Source organism: Dendrobates tinctorius, unplaced genomic scaffold (genome assembly GCF_039654945.1).
Source record: "Dendrobates tinctorius isolate UK_male_01 unplaced genomic scaffold, ASM3965494v1 ptg000191l, whole genome shotgun sequence".
NCBI lineage: Eukaryota > Metazoa > Chordata > Amphibia > Anura > Dendrobatidae > Dendrobates > Dendrobates tinctorius.
In genome coordinates this window covers 13,747,328-13,769,490 of record NW_027361858.1, presented here as the reverse complement: position 1 = coordinate 13,769,490, position 22,163 = coordinate 13,747,328, and the positions used below count along the sequence as shown (strand labels likewise).

At 46.0% G+C, this 22,163-nt stretch overlaps 1 protein-coding gene across 1 annotated transcript in view; it reads right to left on the bottom strand.

Annotated features, from left to right (window-relative positions):
* RIGI (RNA sensor RIG-I) overlaps positions 1 to 22,163 on the bottom strand; it is a 145,780-nt gene that overhangs the window by 11,358 nt on the left and 112,259 nt on the right. The gene's annotated exons all lie outside the window — the stretch shown is intronic.

Below are 22,163 nucleotides of genomic sequence, written 5' to 3'. Positions count from 1 at the left end.
ATGGGAGGACAAACTTATGGTGTGGCCACCATCTTCCCTGACCTCAACCCCACTGAGTACCTCTGGAGCATCATCAAAAGGAGTGTCTCTGATGGTGGGAGGCAGTTCACATCTAAGCAACAGCTCTGGGAGGGTATTCTGTCCACATGCAAAACAATTGAAGCACAAACCATCCAAAAACTGACAAATTCAATGGATGAGAGAGTTCAGGGGTCCTATGTGCAAATGTAACATCACCTAGAATAAAGTTTTGACTTGAAAACTGTTTGATTTCATTTTGTAATAAGATGATAATGCTTATAAATTCACAATTGACCATTTTTTTGTTCAAAATAAAAAAGGTTGAAAACTCTGCTGTGCATAATAATTTGGAACATGCATTCTGAGTGTTTATTTTTAAAAATATACTGTATTCATAGGCAGTTTGTTCAAAAACATTGCAATTATACTAGAATAGTAGATGACTGAAAAATAACAATGACTGCAATTCATATAGGTAATTTAGAGAAAATGAGGAAATATTTTTTGCATAATAATTTGGAACACAGTGTGTATATATATATATATATATATATATTATAATTTGTTATAACTAACCGTAGTTAGTTACTATGCCAGGGCAGCGCCGGGCTCTTCAGCTAATATATATATACATTAATATTTCAGAGTTCTACATAGCAGAATGGCCGCTAAATCAATTGCCAGGTTCTGTAAAATCATTCCAAAACCCGACATGAAATGACACATGGTTTAAATATTTATAGCCTTGAAAGGAACCGTTGTTTTTTGTCCTCCGGCTACAAAAATCTGCCCCCAGACACCCCAGAAAAGGCGCATCTATAATATGTGCCTTTTCTGGCACTTAGCCTCTCTATTCCCATTGCCCTGTAGCGGTGGCTAATGGGTTAATAAGAATGGGTTAATGTCACCTTGTTATTGGAAGGTGACATTAAGCCAGGTTAATAATGGAGAGGTGTCAATAAGACACCTCCCCATTATTAACCCTAGACTAGTAAAGAGTTAAAAAAACACACATTAAATTTTTTTTTAATGAAATAAAGACACCAAGTTTTTGACCAAATTTCTTCATCTGCTAATCCATAAAAAAAACCCCATGGTCCGGGTTTTGGAATGATTTTACAGACGGCGGCAATTGATTTAGCGGCCACTCTGCTATGTAGAACTCTATGAAATAAATATATATTTTGTATATGTGTCTCAATGACGTGTGTATATATATATATTCTGTGTGTATATATCTATTCTTTATTAAACATGTTAGTGTGATTTTACTGTATGGCAAGATGAATTGCCGGCTTTTCTTAAAGGACACCGGTGCGTAATTCTCGCAAGGCACAAGTCTGGTCCGTGTGTACTCCGTATTTTTCTCGTCCCCATAGACTTGCATTGGCGTATTTTGGCCGTAATACGCATGCTGCGATTGTCTCGGACGTAAAATATACGGTTGATGGGAGATGCCCCATAGAGAAACATTGGTCCGAGTGCAATGCGTTGTTTTTGCGCCTCTCTCGTCTGTATTTCTCTCTAGTGTGACCCCGGCCTTATGGTGAAATGGGCCTTCTCAAAATAGCAGACTCGTTGAGCTGCTAAATTTCCTGGGCTAGGTATTGCTTCTTGCACTTCGATCCTTCTCTTAGGCGTCATTCACACGTCAGTGTTTAAACATGTATGTGAAACAATGGTACCAGTATCATCAGTGTCTCATCCGTGTGTACGTTTTTACCATCAGTGTTTTTTGAACGCATGAATACATAAAATACACAGCTTCTCCTATCCATTGCAATGTTATACACGGACAGCACACGTATGGAACACAGATGGCATCCATGTGTGCTGTACGTGTTTTTCACGGACCCACAGACTTGTACTGGCACTTTCTTTCAATGTTTTTTTTATTGAAAAAGTTTAAATGAGATAAACAGTGAGTGAGACACGGCTAATATCAACATGAAAGCATTAAAAAGTACTTCCAGTAAAGATTATTTAAGCCGAGTCATATTATCGTACTCTAATTTATAGAAAACTGAATAATCTATATAATAAAAGAGAAAAGTGATACTGGGGGAAAAAAATGGACAAGTCTCTGAGTTTTGCACGGACACATGGTCCATGAAAAAACACGGTCATGTGAACGGTGCCATAATTTATAATAGGGACGTGTTGCATCCAAAAAAAAACCCGGACACAATATGTACAAGTGCTTCTCACAAAATTAGAATATCATCAAAAAGTTAATTTATTTCCGTTCTTCAATACAAAAAAGTGAATCTTATATTTTATATAGAGTCATTACAAACAGTGTATGTATATCAAGTGTTTATTTCTGTTAATGTTGATGATTATGGCTTACAGCCAATGAAAACCCAAAAGTCATTATCTAAGTAAATTAGAATACTTTATAACACCAGCTTGAAAATTTTAACCCCTTCCCGACCTGTGACAGCGTATGCGTCATGAAAGTCTGTGCCAATCCGACCTATGACGCATACCCTGTGTCATGAATTCAAAGCCCCCCTGCGGGTCGGGTGACCGAGGTCAATGAAATGTCACCTGACCCGCAGATACAGGGGGCTTTGTAATTCACCACAGGGGGCGTGGCTTCGACCCCACGTGGCTACGATCGCTCTGATTGGCTGTTAAAAGTGAAACAGCCAATCAGAGCGATAGTAATATTTCATCAATGAAAATTGATGAAATATTACAATCCAGCCATGGCCAATGCTGCAATAGCATCGGACATGGCTGGAGACACCGATTCGACCCCCCTCCACCGGCGATCGCCCCCCCCCCCGCCACTGAATGACAGCGGCGATCTGCCGCTGCTGTCATCATCTGCCCCCCTCCCATTCCCTCCGCTCCCCGCCAGCTTCCGATCCCCCCCTCACCCACTCTCACCGGCACCTTCTAAGTCCCCCTGTCGCTCCCGGTGTCCGGCGGGTCCGGTTCATGGGCGCCGCCATCTTGGAAAATGGCAGGCGCATGCGCAGTGCGCCCGCCCGAATCTGCCGGCTGCAGATTCCATTATTTCATTTTGATCACTCTCACAGTGATCAAAATGAAATAAAAAGTAAATGAACCCCCAGATTATCACCCCCATAGGCAGGTATAACTAATAAAATAAAGAAAATATTTTTATTTTTCCATCAGGGTTAGGGTTAGGGCTGAAAAGAGGGTTAGGGCTGAAAAGAGGGTTAGGGCTGAAAAGAGGGTTAGGGCTGGAAAGAGGGTTAGGGCTGGAAAGAGGGTTAGGGCTGGAAAGAGGGTTAGGGCTGGAAAGAGGGTTAGGGCTGGAAAGAGGGTTAGGCTTGTGGTTAGTGTTATGGTTAGTGTTGGGGTTAGGGGTGTGTTGGGGTTAGGTTTATGGTGAGGGTTGGGATTAGGGTTAGGGATGTGTTGGGGTTAGGGTTGTGGTTAGGGGTGTGTTGGGGTTAGGGTTGGAGTTAGAATTGAGGGGTTTCCACTGTTTAGGCACATCAGGGGGTCTCCAAACGCGATTTGATTCCAGCCAATTTTGAGTTCAAAAAGTCAAACGGTGCTCACTCCCTTCCAAGCCCCGACGTGTGCCCAAACAGTGGTTTACCCCCACATATGGGGTATCAGCGTACTCAGGAAAAATTGCACAACTTTTGGAGTCTAATTTGTCCTGTTACCCTTGGGAAAATAAAAAATTGGGGGCTAAAAAATTATTTTTGTGGAAAAAAAATGTTTTTTTCATTTTCATGTCTCTGCATTATAAACTTCTGTGAAGCACTTGGGGGTTGAAAGTGCTCACCATACATCTACATAAGTTCCTTGGAAGGTCTAGTTTCCAAAATGGTGTCGCTTGTGGGGGGGGTTTCCACTGTTTAGGCACATCAGGGGCTCTGCAAACGTAATGACGACTGCAGACTATTCCATCAAAGTCTGCATTTCAAAACGTCACTACTTCCATTCCGAGCCCTGACGTGTGCCCAAACAATGGTTCCCCCCCACATATGGGGTACCAGCGTACTCAGGACAAACTGGACAACAACTTTTGGGGTCCAATTTATCCTGTTACCCTTGTGAAATAAAAATCTTTTTTTGAGGGAAAAAAATGATTTTTTATTTTCATGGCTCTGCGTTATAAACTTCTGTGAAGCACTTGGGGGTTCAAGGTGCTCACCACACATCTAGATAAGTTCCTTGGGGGGTCTAGTTTCCAAAATTGGGTCACTTGTGGGGGGTTTCTACTGTTTAGGCACACAGGGGCTCAGCAAATGTAACATGATGCCCGCAGACCATTCCATCAAAGTCAGCATTTCATAATGTCACTACTTCCCTTCCGAGCCCCGACGTGTGCCCAAACAGTGGTCCCCCCCCACATATGGGGTACCAGCGTACTCAGGACAAACTGGAAAACAACTTTTGGGGTCCAATTTATCCTGGTACCCTTGTGAAAATAAAAAATTGCCGACTAAAAAATTTTTTTTTTTTTTTTTTGGAAAAAAACAGGATTTTTGGGTTGCTTACCGTAAAATCTGTTTCTCGGAGCCTTCATTGGGGGACACAGAGACCATGGGTGTATGCTGCTGCCACTAGGAGGCTGACACTATGCACAAAAAAAGGTTAGCTCCTCCTCCGCAGTGTACACCCCACCGACCGGCAGGAAGTTCCTCAGTTAGTGAGAAAGCAGTAGGAGAAGTAACAGAATAGATTGAAAACAGAACAGACAACTCAAACCAACCAACATAATAACAAGAGTTGTAGAACATGGGAGGGTGCTGTGTCCCCCAATGAAGGCTCCGAGAAACAGATTTTACGGTAAGCAACCCAAAAATCCTGTTTTCTCGTTAGCCTTATTGGGGGACACAGAGACCATGGGACGTCCCAAAGCAGTCCCTGGGGTGGGAAAAACAAACTTCCATCAGGCCAGCGGACTCACTACCGCAGCCTGCAGGATCCTTCTACCTAGGCTGGCATCTGCCGAAGCGTAGGTATGGACCTTGTAGAATTTTACAAACGTGTGAACCGATGACCAGGTTGCAGCTTCGTAAAGCTGCAGCGCGGAAGCTCTGTGACGTACCACCTAGGAGGCACCCACTGCCCGGGTAGAGTGCGCTCTAATTCCCGGAGGGACCACTCGTTGTTTGACCCGGTAGGCCTCCAAAATTGCCGATCTGATCCAGCGAGCAATAGTAGCTTTGGAGGCCGGGTGACCTTTCTGCGCCCCATCTGGAATGATGAAGAAAGAATCTGTCTTCCGCAAGAAGTCATCCTAGTTAGGTAGACATTCATCGCCCTGACCAAGTCCAGCTTGTTCAAGGACCACTCCCGAGGGTGAGCTGGACCCGGACAAAAGGACGGGAGAACAATGTCCTCATTCAGGTGGAAAGTGGACACAATCTTAGGAAGGAAAGAGGGCGGAGGCCGCAGAACTACCTTGTCCTGGTAGAGTACCAAGAGAGCGGCAAGAGAGGGCCGCCAATTCCGACGCGCGCCGGATGGAGGTGATGGCTGCCAGAAAGGCTACTTTCCACGAAAGGAGAGAAAGGGAAACATCCCAGAGAGGTTTAAAGGAAGGACCTTGCAGAACCTCGAGAACCAGATTAAGATCCCATGGATCTACGGGCGCTCGGTACGGAGGAACCATGTGAGCCACACCTTGACGGAAGGTTTTAACCTGAGGACGGGAGCCGTCTTCCGAAATAAAATGGACAGCGCCGACACTTGACCCTTTAAAGAGCTGAGGGCAAGACCCGTATCCAGCCCCGCTTGAAGGAACGCCAGGACAGAAGGGAGCGAAAAAACACATGGGCGGAATGTCATTGATCTCGCACCAAGTGAAATAGTTCTTCCAAGAACGGCAATAAATCTTGGAAGACGATGGCTTCCTGGCTCAGATCATGGTATGAATAACTCGATCGGAAAATCCTGATCGTTGCAAAACCTCGGCCTCAACAGCCACGCCGTTAAATTGAGCGGCCGAGAATTGGGGTGGCAAAATCGGACCTTGAGACAGCAGATCTGCTCAGTCTGGAAGCTTCCAGAGGGCGTCTGCGAGAAGGTTGGCGATGTCCGCGAACCAATCCCTACTGGGCCAATTCGGGACGAAGAGGAGGACTGAAATTCCTTCCGCCTTGATTTTCTTCAGCCGCCTGGGAAGAAGAGGCAGGGGAGGAAACCGGTAGGGGAGCTCGAACTGTGACCAAGGAATGGCCAGAGCATTGGCGCCCACCGCGAGAGGATCTCGAGCCCTGGATACAAACTGTGGAACTTTTCTGTTGAGGCGAGAAGCTAGCAGATCTACGTCCGGGGTTCCCCACGACGGCAAGTTGAAGAAATACTTCCGGATGTAGGGACCACTCTCCCGCCGCGAGATCCTTGCGGCTGAGAAATCGGCGGCCCAATTGTCCACGCCGGGAATGTGTACCGCGGATATTGCCGGGACTGAAGCCTCCGCCCAATTAAGAATCTTGGACATTTCTGCCAGGGCTGAGACACTCCGCGTCCCTCCCTGGCGTGTGACAAATGCCACCACCATGGCATTGTCTGTCTGAATCCGGATAGTCAGTCCCCTGAGAAGTCTCTCCCAGTGAACGAGAGACAGATAAATCGCTTGTATCTCGAGGACGTTGAATGGCAGGGCTGACTCCTGAGTTGACCAACGACCCTGAACAGTGTGATTGCGGAACACTGCCCCCCCAGCCGAGGAGGGTGGCATCCGTTGTCACAATCTGCCAGTGAAAGGGGAGGAATGACCGTCCTAGGGAGATGAGAGGAGACGTCAGCCACCAATTGAGGGACTGCTTGACATGGTTTGAAAGACGAAATGGGCGATCCAGGGAAAGGACAGACCTGTTCCACCGGGATAGGATGGCGAGTTGGAGAGGTCTGGAGTGAAATTGGGCAAAGGGGACCGCCTCTGTTGCCGCCACCATCTTTCCCAGGACTTTGATGGTCGTCCGGAGAGATGGAAGTCTCATGAGCGGCCGCGATCGTACATCCCGTTGCAGGGAGCCAATTTTCTCTTGAGGGAGAAAAACCCTCGATCGACGAGTGTCGAACAATAGACCCAGAAACACAAGACGTTGTGTCGGGACAAGACAGGACTTCTTTTCGTTGATGAGCCACCCGAAATTGGTCAGGTAAGACTTTGGCGAGCTTGACGAAAGGATGGAGAAAAGAACGAGACCTCTGATTCTCCACCAGGCCATCAACGCCGCCATGATCTCTGTAAATGCTCTGGGTGTGGTGGCAAGACCGAACGGCAGTGCACAAAATTGATAATGTTCCTGGCGAATCGCAGGAATTTCTGATGCCCGGAGAATATGGGAACATGTAGATAGGCATCTTGAATGTCTATTGAACACATGAACTCCTGCGTCTCCATGGAAGCGATTAACCGAAGAAACTCCATTCGGAAATGACGCAGTCGGGCTCTCCTGTTGAGTAATTTGAGGTCCAAGATGGGGCGAACTGTCCCGCCTTTGTTCGGCACCACGAACAGGTTTGAAGAAAACCCTGTGAAACGTTCTGATTCGGGAATGGGCACAATCACCCCGGAACTGAGGAGAGAGACGATGGATGCAAGAACCCCGGAACTAAGGCTGGATCTTTTGGAGGACGGGACTCGAAGAAGCGATCCCGTGGACGAGAAATGAACTCTATCTTGTACCCTGAAGATACAAGCTCCCTGACCCAAGCGTCCTCTACTGAGGCCAGCCAGGTATCCCTGAAGAAACGGAGTCGACCTCCCAATTGGGAGGGACCCTCGGGAGTTCGTTGACAGTCATGCTGACGTGGACCGTCCAGATCTGGACCTGGAGGGTCTGCCCTGGGAGGAGTGAGATCGCCAGGAGGGAGTGGGTCTGAAGGACACAGTCTTTCTATCCTGGCGTACCTGTGGTCTTTGTTGGTTAGAGAAGTTCTCTGCCGTATTGAAGCGGCGGTAAGCCCGAAAGGGCCGAAACTGACGCCTTGGCGGGGGTCTGCGAGGTTTGGACTGAGGGAGGAGAGAACTCGTGCCTCCAGTGGCGTCCTTAATAATCTGGTCCAGCTGGGACCAAAAGAGACGCGCTCCATGAATAGGCAGATTGGTAAGAGACTTTTTAGAAGACAAGTCCGCCTGCCAAGCCTTGAGCAAAATTGTACGTCGGATTGCCACAACGTTGCTTGATGCCTGAACAGCGCGAGACGCGGCATCCAAGGAAGCAGAAAGCAGATAATCCCCTGCATGGGAAATCTGGTTGGCCAGATCGGTCAATTGCTCTGGTTGGGCCTTATCTAGGATGCCCTTACGGAGATCCTCTGCCCAAGTGGCTATGGCCTTTGCCACCCAAGATGAGGCAAAGACTGGACATAGCGCCGCTGCAGCCGCCGCGAATGCTGCCTTTGCCAAGGATTCTATAATTCTATCATTAGAATCCTTTAGTGACGCTACACCTGAAAGCGGGAGAACCGTGTTATTAGAAAGTCTGGACACGGGTGCGTCCACCGACAGGGAAGCAGACCAGTTGTCAGAGAGCTCTTTAGCCAACGGATACAGCACGCCGAGACGCTTCCCTCTTTGAAATCGCCTGGACGGATTTTCTCTTTCCCTGGCAAGGATCTTGCCAAACTCAGAGTGGAAGGCGAATACCCTGGATGGTGTTTGTGCCCGTCTGAACGAAACCTCCTGATCTGAGGATTTCGCAGGGGAGTCAGATATTTCGAAGGTGTGGTTAATCGCAGCAATGAGGTTCTGTACCGTAACCTTCATGTCCGCATCCTGGTCAGAATCCAGCTCTAAAATCCCTTCAGAGGACATATCCGAGAACGCTTCACCTGACTCGGGTGAGGAGGCACGGGAGGGCGACTGCTGGGAAGGACTAGATGCCGATGAGAGACCAGGAGAGGATTCCAGCCGTGGATCCTGCCTGGGCCTTTCGCGGCATCTGCGAGCTGGCTCAGATGGAACGTCTTGCGACCTGCTGGACCCTGCAGAAGTGTCCAGGGGCAACTTATCAAGAACGGCCAACTAGGGACTGAGACACCGTGGTGAGGTCTGCCACAGATTGTGAAAGGGACGAGGCCCAGCCAGGAATGGGGGGTTCGATTTCACGTGGCGCAGTAGATGGCTCCTGGACGGCATCCTGCTGAACGGGATTGCTGCAGTCCCGGCAGAAGGGAATTTGCGATTGCAAGAGGAGCATGCGAAAAAAATCTGCGGAAGTGCTGGAGGGTTGGGGGACAGCAAGGCAGAGTAGGGTGTCAGTCTGCAGTTGCAGAACTACTCACGGTCCGGTGTCCCCGAAAGATGGCATCTGCTGTAGTCTCCGGCTGTCAGGCTGCAAAGATGGCGGCAGCCTGATGTGAGGAATCAAAAAGCGCGGTCTCTGTGTAAGAAGAAAGGCGGAGCTAGCCGCCTGCACCAGAGGGAAGAACCGCCTCCTCCCCCTTCCCAGCCACAAGACTAGAGAGGCGGTGGGAGGGCTTAGGAACGGGCGGGAGCGCAGCCGGCCTATGATAATGAACGGGGGGCGTGGCCGCGACGGGCGCAAAGGCCTAAACTGAAGCCGGGGACTAAATTTGGCACGGAAGAATTGCGACGCAGCCGCGTCCGCCCCTAAAGGATACGCCGCCATAGCCCTGCTCCCAGACGCAACCCTCACAAGAATACCGGCGGTGGGGTGAAGAAGGCCCGCACTGCCGCCGGGGCCAAAAAGGGATGCGACGACCGTCGGACGGCGCGAGCAGTGCGAGAATCTGCGGCGCTACTTTGGCGCCGCTCCCGGGTCATCTTGTGGCTTTATGTTCCGGTGCTCCAATAAAGGTACCTTCTGTATCCCACGTTGTCTGCTCATCTTCTACATATTCGCGCCTCGTCCAACCGACAGGCTCTGGTGGGCGAGTGGGTGGGAGGCGGGGGGCAAGGACCATCTGTTTTCGCTGGCACGACACCTGTGCTCAGCCTGTGGTCCGCCCGGAGAACTAAGAGGATACGGGGTGGCAGTACACGCCGTACTCATAGCCTCTTTGTGGGAGTACAGTTGTGACTCTTCACACTGTATCCCTCCTGGAACCTGAAAAGGAACGACGCACATCGAGGTAGATATGGGTCTAATGAAAGACCCGTGTCCACCTCCTACTGACACTAAGCTAAACTGAGGAACTTCCTGCCGGTCGGTGGGGTGTACACTGCGGAGGAGGAGCTAACCTTTTTTTGTGCATAGTGTCAGCCTCCTAGTGGCAGCAGCATACACCCATGGTCTCTGTGTCCCCCAATAAGGCGAACGAGAAAAAAGATTTTTTATTTTCACTGCTCTGCATTATAAACTTCTGTGAATCACCTGGGGGTTCAAAGTGCTCACTATGCATCTAGATAAGTTCATTAGGGGGTCTAGTTTCCAAAATGGGGTCATTTGTGGGGGAGCTCCAAAGTTTAGGCACACAGGGGATCTCCAAACACGACATGGTGTCCGCTAACGATTGGAGCTAATTTTCATTTCAAAAAGTCAAATGGCGCTCATTCCCTTCTGCGCCCTGCCGTGCACCCAAACAGTGCCCCCCCCCCACATATGGGGTACCAGCGTACTCAGGACAATCTGGACAACAACTTTTGTGGTCCAATTTCTCCTGTTACCCTTGTCAAAATAAAAAATAGCATGCTAAAAAATCATTTTTGAGGAAAAATGATTTTTTATTTTCACTGCTCTATGTTATAAACTTTTGTGAGGCGCTTGGGGGTTCAAAAAGTGCTCACTACACATCTAGATAAGTTCCTTAAGGGGTCTAGTTTCCAAAATGGTGTCACTTGTGGGGGAGCTCCAATGTTTAGGCACACAGGGGTTCTCCAAACGCGACATGTTGTCCGATAACGATTGGAGCTAATTTTCCATTCAAAAAGTCAAATGGCGCTCCTTCCCTTCCGGGCCCTGCCGTGCACCAAAACAGTGGTTTATGACCACATATGAGGTATTGGTGTGCTCAGGAGAAATTGCCCAACAAATTTTAGGATCCATTTTATCCTGTTGCCCATGTGAAAATGAAAAAACTGAGGCTAAAAGATACTTTTTTTTCACAAAAATTACTTTTTTTTTTTACGGATCAATTTGAGAAGCACCTGGGGGTTCAAAGTGATCACTATGCATCTAGGTACGTTCCTTGGGGGGTCTAGTTTCCAAAATGGGGTCACTTGTGGGGGAGCTCCAGTGTTTAGGCACACAGCGACTCTCCAAACGCGACATGGCAAGCGCTAAATATTCCAGCATATTTTCCATTCAAAAAGTCAAATGGCGCTCCTTCCCTTCTGAGCCCTGCCGTGCGCCCAAACAGTGGTTTATGACCACATATGAGGTATTTGTGTACTCAGGGGAAATTGCCCAACAAATTTTAGGATCCATTTTATCCTGTTGCCCATGTGAAAATGAAAAAATTGATGCTGAAAGGAAATTTGTGTTGGAAAAATTAAAATGTCCATTTTTTCCTTCCACATTGCCTTAGCTGCTGTGAAACACCTGAAGGATTAATAATCTTCTTGAATGTGGTTTTGAGTAGCTTGAGGGGTGCAGTTTTTAGAATGGTGTCACTTTTCGGTATTTTCTGCCATATAGACCCCTCAAAGTGACTTCAAATGTGAGGTGGTCCCTAAAGAAAAATGGTTTTGTAAATTTTGTTGTAAAAATGAGAAATCACTGGTCAACTTTTAACCCTTATAACTTCCTAACAAAAAATATTTTGCTTCCAAAATTGTGCTGATGTAAAGTAGACATGTGGGAAATGTTATTTAGTAACTATTTTGTGTCACATAACTCTCTAGTTTAACAGAATAAAAATTCAAAATTTGAAAATTGCGAAATTTTCAAAATTTTCGCCAAAATTCTGATTTTTTTCACAAATAAACGCAAAAATTATCGACCTAAATTTACGACTAACATGAAGCCCAATATGTCACGAAAAAACAATCTCAGAATCGCTAGGATGCATTGAAGCGTTCCAGAGTTATTACCTCAACGGGATACTGGTCAGAATTGCAAAAAATGGCCAGGTCATTAAAGTCAAAATAGGCTGGGTCATGAAGGGGTTAAAATCCGAAATATTGGCCTACTGAAATGTGTAAACAACTGAGAACTACAGTATATGATGCCAATAAAAAACTAATTTATTTAAAACATGATAAAAAATGTGTGTACATACCACTCAAGTATTGAAGGTGACTGCACAACAAGCAGGGAAAACCAGCAGTACTTTGTATAATCCAGTGAAAATAGTGCATGCACACTGCAGTACAGTTAAAGCCCCTTAATGTATAGCATTTAGTAGAGGGATATACTATTCCCTACAGAATTAGGATGTTAGTATAAAGTAGAATGCAGCACTTACATGAATAAGGAGTTTGTGTGGTGTCCCCGTCACCCCAACGCACGTTTGGCTTCTTCGTCAAGAGGCGTGAAATATACTGAAATGTATGTTCACTAAATGCACTAAAATACTTGGTTGGGGCTCCTTTTGCATGAATTACTGCATCAATGCAGCCTGGCATGGAGGTGATCAGCTTGTGGCACTGCTAAGGTGTTATGGAAGCCCAGGTTGCTTTGATAGAAGCCTTCAGCTAATCTGCATTGTTGGGTCTGGTGTCTCATCTTCCTCTTGACAATACCCCATAGATTCTCTATGGGGTTAAGGTTAGGCACGTTTGCTGGCCAATCAAGCACAGAGATACTTTTGCTATTAAACTATTGGTACTTTTGGCAGTGTGGACAGGTGCCAAGTCCTGCTGGAGAATGAAATTTTCATCTCCAAAAAGCTTGTCAGCATAGGGAAGCATGAAGTGCAGTTTCTTGGTAGACTGCTGCGCTGACTTTGGTCTTGATAAAACACAGTGGACATACACCAGCAAATGACATCCAAGATCACTGATTGTGGAAACTTCACACTAGATCTCAAGCAGCTTAGATTGTGTCCCTCCTCTACTCTTACTCCAGACTATGAGACCTTGATTTCCAAATGAAATGCAAAATTTACTTTCATCTGAAAACAACACTTTAGACCACTGAGCAACAGTCCAGTTCTTTTTCTTCTTGGCCCACATAAGACGCTTCTGGCGTTGTCTATTTGTCATATGTGGCTTGATACATGGAATGCGACACTTGTAGCCCAGGTCATGGATACATCTGTGTGTGGTGGCTCTTGAAGCAATGATACCAGCAGCAGTCCGCTCCTTGTGAATCTCCCCCCAAATTTTTGATTGGCTTTTCTAAACAATCCTTTCAAGGCTGTGGTTATCCTGGTTGCTTGTGCACCTTTTTCTACCACACTTTTTCCTTCCACTCAACTTTCCATTAATATGCTTGGATACAGCACTCTGAGCAGCCAGCTTCTTTAGCAATGACCTTTTGTGGTTTACCCTCCTTGTGAAGTGTGTCAATGACTGCCTTCTGGACATCTGTCAAGTCATGAATGTGGAGCCTACTGAAATAGAATAAGGGACCTTCTCTTAAAGGGAATCTGTCACACCATTTTTGGTCTATAAGAAGCGGCCACCGGCATCAGGGGCTTATCTACAGCATTCTGTAAACAGGCTATTAAATGACCACTGGTTGACAAATGTGTAAAGTAATAACAGATCACCTAATGTAAATGTACAATAAATGTGCAATGGCTTTAGAAGGCTGAAAATCATGATCCTTTTAACCCTGCAGCAAAGACCCCTGACATTCCATGATACAAACTGTGGCTGACCGCGCTTTTATGCACTCTTAAAATAACGGACACCGCTGGATTATAGGCCAAACTGGGTCCACAGTGTCTCCATTGCCTCATTATAGGCGATCTTCCATCGTGGGTCTGAATCACGTATTTCAGAGATTTACCCGGAAACCCCAGCATAAGCGCTCACTGTAAAATAAAGTAAGCTGCGCATACTGCGATCTTTGGGAGGCAGAATGAACATTTATGCCGTTCCTCATTCAATATTAGTGACTAGATGACTTTATTCTTCGGGTCGGTGCAATCACAGCAATACCAGATTTACAATGGCTTGTGAAAGTATTCACCCCCAAGGCGTTTTACCTACTTTGTTACATTACAACCCCTGTCTAAATATTCTTGCAATCAGATGTGTGTGATGCATCATAACTAAATTGTCTAAGTTGGTGAAGTGAGAAACATATAGGCATAAATTAAATTTATGTGATTAAATAACTAAAAATTAGTGTGTTCACCCCTTTTGCTATGAAGCACCTAAAAATTTCTAGGGCAACCAATTACATTCATAAGTCACATGCTTAGTGAAAGGAAGTCCACCTGTGTGTAATCTAAGTGTCACAGGGTCTGTCAGTATATACATACCTTTTCTGAAAGGCCACAGAGGCTGCAATACTATTAAGAGAGAGGCACCACTAACCAAACAACACCAAGAAGACCAAGGAGATCTCCAAACAAGTCACGGACAAAATTATTGAGAAGTACAAGAAGTCATGGTTGGATAATAAAAAATATCCCAATCTCTGATGATCTGAAAAAAAAGTTTCAGCTCACCCCTTAGCGTCCTCCGGATAGCAGGAACCACACTGTCACATGGAACCGCCCTGGCCTGGCGGATACAAGTCCAAACACACAGTAATCTCCAGTGATCTCAGGCAGGAAGGTAGTTATAAATAAAAAATATTCCTTTATTTCTTTTCGTTAAAAGAACGTTACAGGTGTCACGGTGTGACCTGTCCTCTATGCTGCGACCCGCAGGACGGCACTAACACCAGGACAAACAAGGGGAACACCAAGGAAAACAGATACAACGGTGGGCCCTGCAATAGGGAACGGGGACGTGGAGACCTCCTGCATTCCCCTGAGGCAGTGTCCCTGTACTCCTAAAGTTCCCTATACAGGCTCTTCACCCATCGCCGAGCTGGATACCTCAATCCCTAGCTCGCCCTGCACCTATCCCTGACTAGTGAACTGGATGGTGCAGACACTAATCCCACCGCTGTACTAATACACACACAAGGAAAAATATAACAAACAGGGAAAACACCACTTAGCTTTGCTCTGTTGCTATTGCTCTCAGCAACAGTCCGGCACCCGAATACAGCTTCCACCTGAAGCTGTTACACCAAAGCTCTGACTGAGCTGCAAGAAACCCCTCTCTATAGCTCCTTACTTCACCTCAGTTAGTTGGAAATGAACAATATCACCAACAGTGATTGAGAACACTTGACATTCCTTTATAGGTAGGAGCCAGAGCAAACACACCTACTTAATAATCCACATACAATAACCCCAGCGGCCACCGGGGGCAAAACCAGAACTAAAAACTCCAGTGTAATAATCCCAGCGGCCACAGGGGGTAAAACTAACCTTAAGCCAAAGGCTTAAAGGAAAAAAAAAGGTTACTTGTGCAAAATCTGTCACAATCCAACATGGATCGTGACAGTACCCTCCCTCAATGAGGGGCCTCTGGACCCTCAAGACCGCTCCTCACCAGAGAACCACCTACAGTGGGGATGCCCAGGTCCAGAGTTCACTCCAGCAACTACGTGATGTTTAGGTTTATGACAAACTTCCACCGCTGGTAGTGGCAATATATGCTCCGGAGGCACCACAAATCTCCAAATTGCTAACCTGGGGAACGAGTTGTGTATGGGCATATTTGGGGGACCCTCCAGCTGGTAAGTCTCCAGGCCCAGGATGGACTACACCAGATACGGCCCGATCACCTGAGAATTCCAGACCCCCTCAACACTTCCACTGGATGTTTTTGGTAGCCACCCATACATACTCGTTCACACACAGGTCCGGACCTGAACGTTTATTGCCACACATTTGTTTGAGACAAGACTGTGAACTCTTTATGGAACTGACAGAGGCGTCCCCCTGTGTCCACACCACACTCACACCCCCGCAATTCACAGAGGGAAACACCACCCTCCGACCCCTCCTACTAAGAGGCCTGCGCCTCTCAGGGCTGGCTAATGGCGAGGGTTGAGACTTGCCCCCTACTCTCCAGCAGCACCTCTGCTGCCCCCACTGGAGAGGAAGGGGATGGTTGTAGAGAGACGGCAGAGACAGTAGCCCCCAGGCAGCAGCCTTGACACGACTGCCCCCAGCTGACTACTTCCCTAAACCGCCAATCTATGACCGGGTTGTGTTTTTTCAGCCCAGGGATGCCTAAAACGATAGGTACTGGCATTCCCTCCAAGACGTAGCATGACAGGGACTCCTCATGATGTCCTATACGCAGCTGAATGTTTTCTACGACTTGGGTCAACCTCCCATGGCTCAGTGGGATAGAGTTAATGGCCTGGACGCTTAAGGGTTTGGCCAGCATCTTACCCCGCAGGCCATGAGTCTGGGCAAACCGAGCATCAACCAGACTGACTTCTGCCCCACTGTCCACAAACACCGGTATGCCCTCAGGTACCCTGCCAACCACCACTTCTGCTGACATAGTACCTTGAGAGGGCGAGGAGGAAATATACACTCCCAGGTCGTCTTCCTCCACACGACCAGGGGGCGCGGCTTCTGAGATGCAACAGAAGTTATGGCGTGAGCCCCGCGGACCAAATCATCAGTCTGCTCACTACAGGGATGTACCCCTTCACCTCGGGGAACACCAGGCAGCACCATGGGGACACCAACTCCTCCCACCTGCCTGGGTGCGTCCACATGTATGAGCAAGTCCTGCTCCCCAGCAGGAACTCCAGGGGGCAAATTCGCCAAAGCCGCAACTTGGATCTCTGGTTGAGCCAGAGGGGAGGCCCCAGACCCTGATAACTGCTGCTGGAACTGCTTCAACACACCATGCAGCTCCTCACTCACCTTAGTGAGGCCCTGCAGCAATTGGTCACAGGTCTGTATTTGGCACATGGCTCACCAGAAAAAAATGAAATGGTTGGTGCTAGTGTCACGGTGTGACCTGTCCTCTATGCTGCGACCTGCAGGACGGCACTAACACCAGGACAAACAAGGGGAACACCAAGGAAAACAGATCCAACGGTGGGCCCTGCAATAGGGAACGGGGACGTGGAGACCTCCTGCACTCCCCTGAGGCAGTGTCCCTGCACTCCTAACGTTCCCTTTACAGGCTCTTCACCTGTCGCCGAGCTGGATACCTCATTCCCTAGCTCGCCCTGCACCTATCCCTGACTAGTGAACTGGATGGTGCAGACACTAATCCCACCGCTGTACTAATACACACACAAGGAAAAATATAACAAACAGGGAAAACACCACTTAGCTTTGCTCTGTTGCTATTGCTCCCAGCAACAGAGTCCGGCACCCGAATACAGCTTCCACCTGAAGCTGTTACACCAAAGCTCTGACTGAGCTGCAAGGAACCCCTCTCTATAGCTCCTTACTTCACCTCAGTTGGTTGGAAATGAACAATATCACCAACAGTGATTGAGCATATCTGACACTCCTTTATAGGTAGGAGCCAGAGCAATCACACCTGCTTAGTAATTTACGTGTAATAACCCCAGCGGCCACTGGGAGCAAAACCAGAACTAAAGCAACTACAGTGTAGAAACCCTAGCGGCCACAGGGGGCAAAACTAACCTTAAGCCAAAAGCTTATATGAAAAAAAAGGTTACTTGTGCAAAATCTGTCACAATCCAACATGGATCGTGACAACAAGTAGTGGATACCCCAGTGGATGGTAAAAAATTCAACACGTTTCAACTCAAAAGAGTCTTAATCATGGATGATGATCCGCCAGAGCACCATCAAATCCATTATCATCAAATGGAAAGAACATGATACCACAACAAACCTATTCTCCCACCACCTGTCTCAGCCGGGGCAAAGAGGGTATTAATCAGAGATGCAGCAGAGAGACCAAAAGGTAACCCTGAAGGAGCTGCAGAGTTTGCAAGCAGAGATTAGAGTATCTGTGCATACGACTACAAGGAGTCGTATACTCTATAGAGATGGCCTTTATGGAAGAGTGGGCAGAAAAAAAGCCTTTGCTTACACAATAAAATTTTAAGGCTTATTTTGAGTTTGTCAAAAGACATGTGGGAGACTCCACCAAAGTATGGATGAAGGTACTGTCGTCAAATGAGAACACATTTGAACTTTTTGGCCATCAAGATAAACGCTATGTCTGGTGCCAAACCAACACAGCTCATCACTAGTGATGAGCTAGTATACTCGTTGCTCGGGTTTTCCCGAGCGCGCTCGGGTGACCTCCGAGTATTTTGGCGTGCTCAGAGATTTATTTTTTATTGAAGTAGCTGCATGATTTATGGCTAATAGACAGCCTGAACACATGTGGGGATTCCCTAACAAACAGGCATTCCTCATACGTATTCAGCCTGTCCAGCAGCCGCAAATCATGCAGCTGCATCGACACAAACTAAATCTCCGAGCATGCCAAAATACTCGGAGGACACAAAAGCATGCTCGGGAAAACCCGAGCAATGAGTATACTCGCTCATTACTACTTATCACCCCCAAGAACACCACCACAGTGAAACATGGTGGTGGCAGCATCATGCTGCGAGGATGTTTTCTGGCAACAGGGACCGGGAAAATGACCCGATTCGAGGAGGAGAAGAATGGTGTGAAATACAGGGATATTCTTAAGCAAAACCTATTTCAGTCTGTCAGTGATCTGAGATTGGGACGTAGATATACCTTCCAACAGAACAATGACCCAAAGCATAGTGCTAAAGCAACACTCAAGTGGTTTTAGGGGAAACGTGCACACACGTGGTCAAAATTGTTGGTACCCCTCGTTTAATGACAGAAAAACCCACAATGGTCACAGAAATAACTTGAATCTGACAAAAGTAATAATAAATAAAAAATCTATGAAAACGCACAAATGATGCTCAATAGGAATTAGGTCAGGGCTCGTAGAAGGCCACTTCAGAATAATCCAATGTTTTCCTCTTAGCCATTCTTGGGTGTTTTTAGCTGTGTGTTTTGGGTCATTATCCTGTTGCAAGACCCATGACCTGCAACTGAGACCAAGCTTTCTGACACTGGGCAGCACATTTCTCTCTAGAATCTCTTGATAGTCTTGAGATTTCATTGTACCCTGCACAGATTCTAGACATCCTATGTCAGAACATAATAGAGCCTCCTCCATGTTTCACAGTAGGGACAGTGTTCTTTTCTTGATATGCTTCAATTTTCTGTGAGCATAGAGATGATGTGCCTTGCCAAAAAGTTCCATTTTTTGTCTCATCTGTCCATAGGACATTCTCCCAGAAGCTTTGTGGCGTGTCAACATGTAGTTTGGCAAATTCCAGTCTGGCTCTTTTATGATTTTTTTTTCAACAATGGTGTCCTCCTTGGTTGTCTCTCATGAAGTCCACTTTGGCTCATACAACGACAGATGGTGCGATCTGACACTGATGTTGCTTGAGCTTGAAGTTCACCTTTAATCTGTTTAGAAGTTATTCTGGGCTTTTTTGTTACCATTTGTATTATCCGTCTCTTTGATTTATCATCAATTTTCCTCCTATGGCCACGTCCAGGGAGGTTGGCTACAGTCCCATAGATCTTAAATTTCTGAATAATATGTGCAACTATAGTCACAGGAACATCAAGCTGGAGATAGTCTTAAAACTTTTACTTTTAACATGTTTGCCTAGAATTTTCTTTCTAATCTCCTGAGACAACCCTTTCCTTCGCTTCCTCTGCTTCATGTTGAGTGTGATACTCACTGTGCTGTTTGGTGACATGGTGTATCGGTAGCCTTCTATACAGGCCCACTCACTGATTCCAAGATTGTAGACACCTATGATGCTAATTATTGGACACACCTTGATTTAATATGTCCCTTTTAACACATTATTTTCAGGGGTACCATCATTTCTGTCCAGGCCTAGTTCATGAGTTTTATTCTTTTTTTAAATTCTGTGGAGGCATGGATGAAGAGCAATATCTGACTTTCTTTCGTTCATTTTCATAGATTTTTTATTTATTATTACTTTTGTCAGATTCAAGTTATTTCTGTGACCACTGTGGGTTTTTCCTGTCATTACATGACAGGTACCAACAATTTTGACCACGTGTGTAAATGTTTTGGAGTGACCTAGTCAAAGCCCAGATCTTCATCCAATTGACAATCTGTGGTCAATCTTGAAGATTGCTGTTCACCAGAGGAAACCATTTAACTTTAAGGAGCTGGAGACGTTTTACCTTGTGGAATTGGCAAAAATCCCAGTGGCAAGATGTGGAAAGCTCAAAGAGACTTATCCAAAGCAATATGCTTTTTTTTTTCTCATACACAAAAACAGGTCAGTATTTTGAATCACTATTTGGTCCGAATATCAGTTTTTACTATCAGAGCTTAGTTACAGTTTCATCAGCTGTTCTCAACTAAAAAAAAACAAACAAAAACTGATGGAGGCTTCAAATTTTTCCTATCAAACAGTCAATGAAAAAGGACAGCACACAAATGGCATCTAGTTGCTGTCCGATTATTTGACAGATGTATAGATTTGTATTGGCCAGTTTGATCCGACACTGATCTCGGACAAATCTCCATGCTTTTGTGTGGACAACCTGGTCCAAGGGAAGAAAAAAAAAAAAGCGGACATGTGAACTACCCATTAAATCTTGTGTCTATGCTAGTATCAGTAAAAACCATGAATAGCACCTTGTACAAAAAATAAAATCATACATGCAGAAAATCTGGAACCAAACATGATCTAATTTAAAGCAGAATAAGCAATCGAGTGTGATGCAGAACCACAAAATATCAAAATGAATATTAAGAGAAATATTAAAGTATAATAATAATAAACAGATATGACAATAATGCTCAGAGTGCCTATTAACCCCTTAGTGACAGAGCCAATTTGGTACTTAATGACCAAGCCAATTTTAACAATTCTGACCACTGTCCCTTTATGAGGTAATAACTCTGGAGCGCTTCAACGGATCCCACTGATTCTGAGAATGTTTTTTCATCACATACTGTACTTCATGTTAGTGGTAAAATTTATTCGATATGACTTGCATTTATTTATGGAAAAAATGAAATTTGGCAAAAATTTTAATTTAATTTTTGTGCCCTTAAATCAGTCATATTGCACAAAATAGTTAATATATAACATTTATCACATGTCTACTTTACCTCAGCACAATTTTGGAAACATAATTTTTTTTGCTAGGATAAGGGTTAAAAGTTGGCCAGCGATTTCTCATTTTTCCAACAAAATTTACAAAACCATTTTTTTTTAGGGACCACCTCACATTTGAAGTGAGTTTGGGGGGGTCAATGACAGAAAATACCCAAAAGTGACACCATTCTAAACACTGCACCCCTCAAGGAGATCAAAACCACATTCCAGAAGTTTATTAACCCTTCAGGTGCTTCCCGAGAACTAAAGCAATGTGGAAGGAAAAAATGAACATTTTACTTTTTTCACAAAAAATTTACTTAAGAACCAAACTTAGGATATCGGGAGAAAATGGATAATAAAATTTGTTGTGCAATTTCTCCTGAGTACACCAATACCCCGTATGTTAGGAAAGCCACTGTTTGGGCGCACGGCAGGGCTCAGAAGGGAGGGAGCACCATTTGACTTTTTGAACCCAAAAAGTCTCCTACTGTTGCCGGGTACCGGCCGGCAGATCTCGGTGGGCACACTGTGCATGCGCCCGCCATTTTCTTTCCAGAGGAAAACACCGAGGCCGGGGGACAGAGACGGAGAGACTGGGACACCGGAGGGTCCCATTTCTCTCTCCTCTGATGTGCTAGATCATATCAGAGGAGAGAGAAATAAATGGGAAATCTGACTTTTTTTGTTTTTTGCAACACTGGGGATGGTAAAAACCGACCCGAATCATGTTCTCCGGTAGCCGAGACCAAGGAGATTTTCCAACGTTGGAGGGCGCGATAGCTTTATTTCTCAGCGCCGATAAAAAGAGGCGCTGAGGAATAAGTACCCTTAACTGCTACCGTTAAAAGACGTATCGGTAGTCGATAAGGGGTTAATGCCTGAGGACATAGCTTCCAACCATCGTTGGTTCAGCAGGACTTTCCAGATTTGAGGGCTCAGGCCGGCCAGGTCAGGGTTTTATCCAGATTTCTATGACTCACCTTTAGCAGACGTGGTCATCGCTCTGTGGCTCCTTCTCCTCCTCGAGGGGGGACTGCATCTCTCTGCTCTGTTATAAATTAAATAAACTATTCCCCCCCCCCCTCTTTTGCACCCTAAATTGTCCCTCTCACTTAACACTATAGA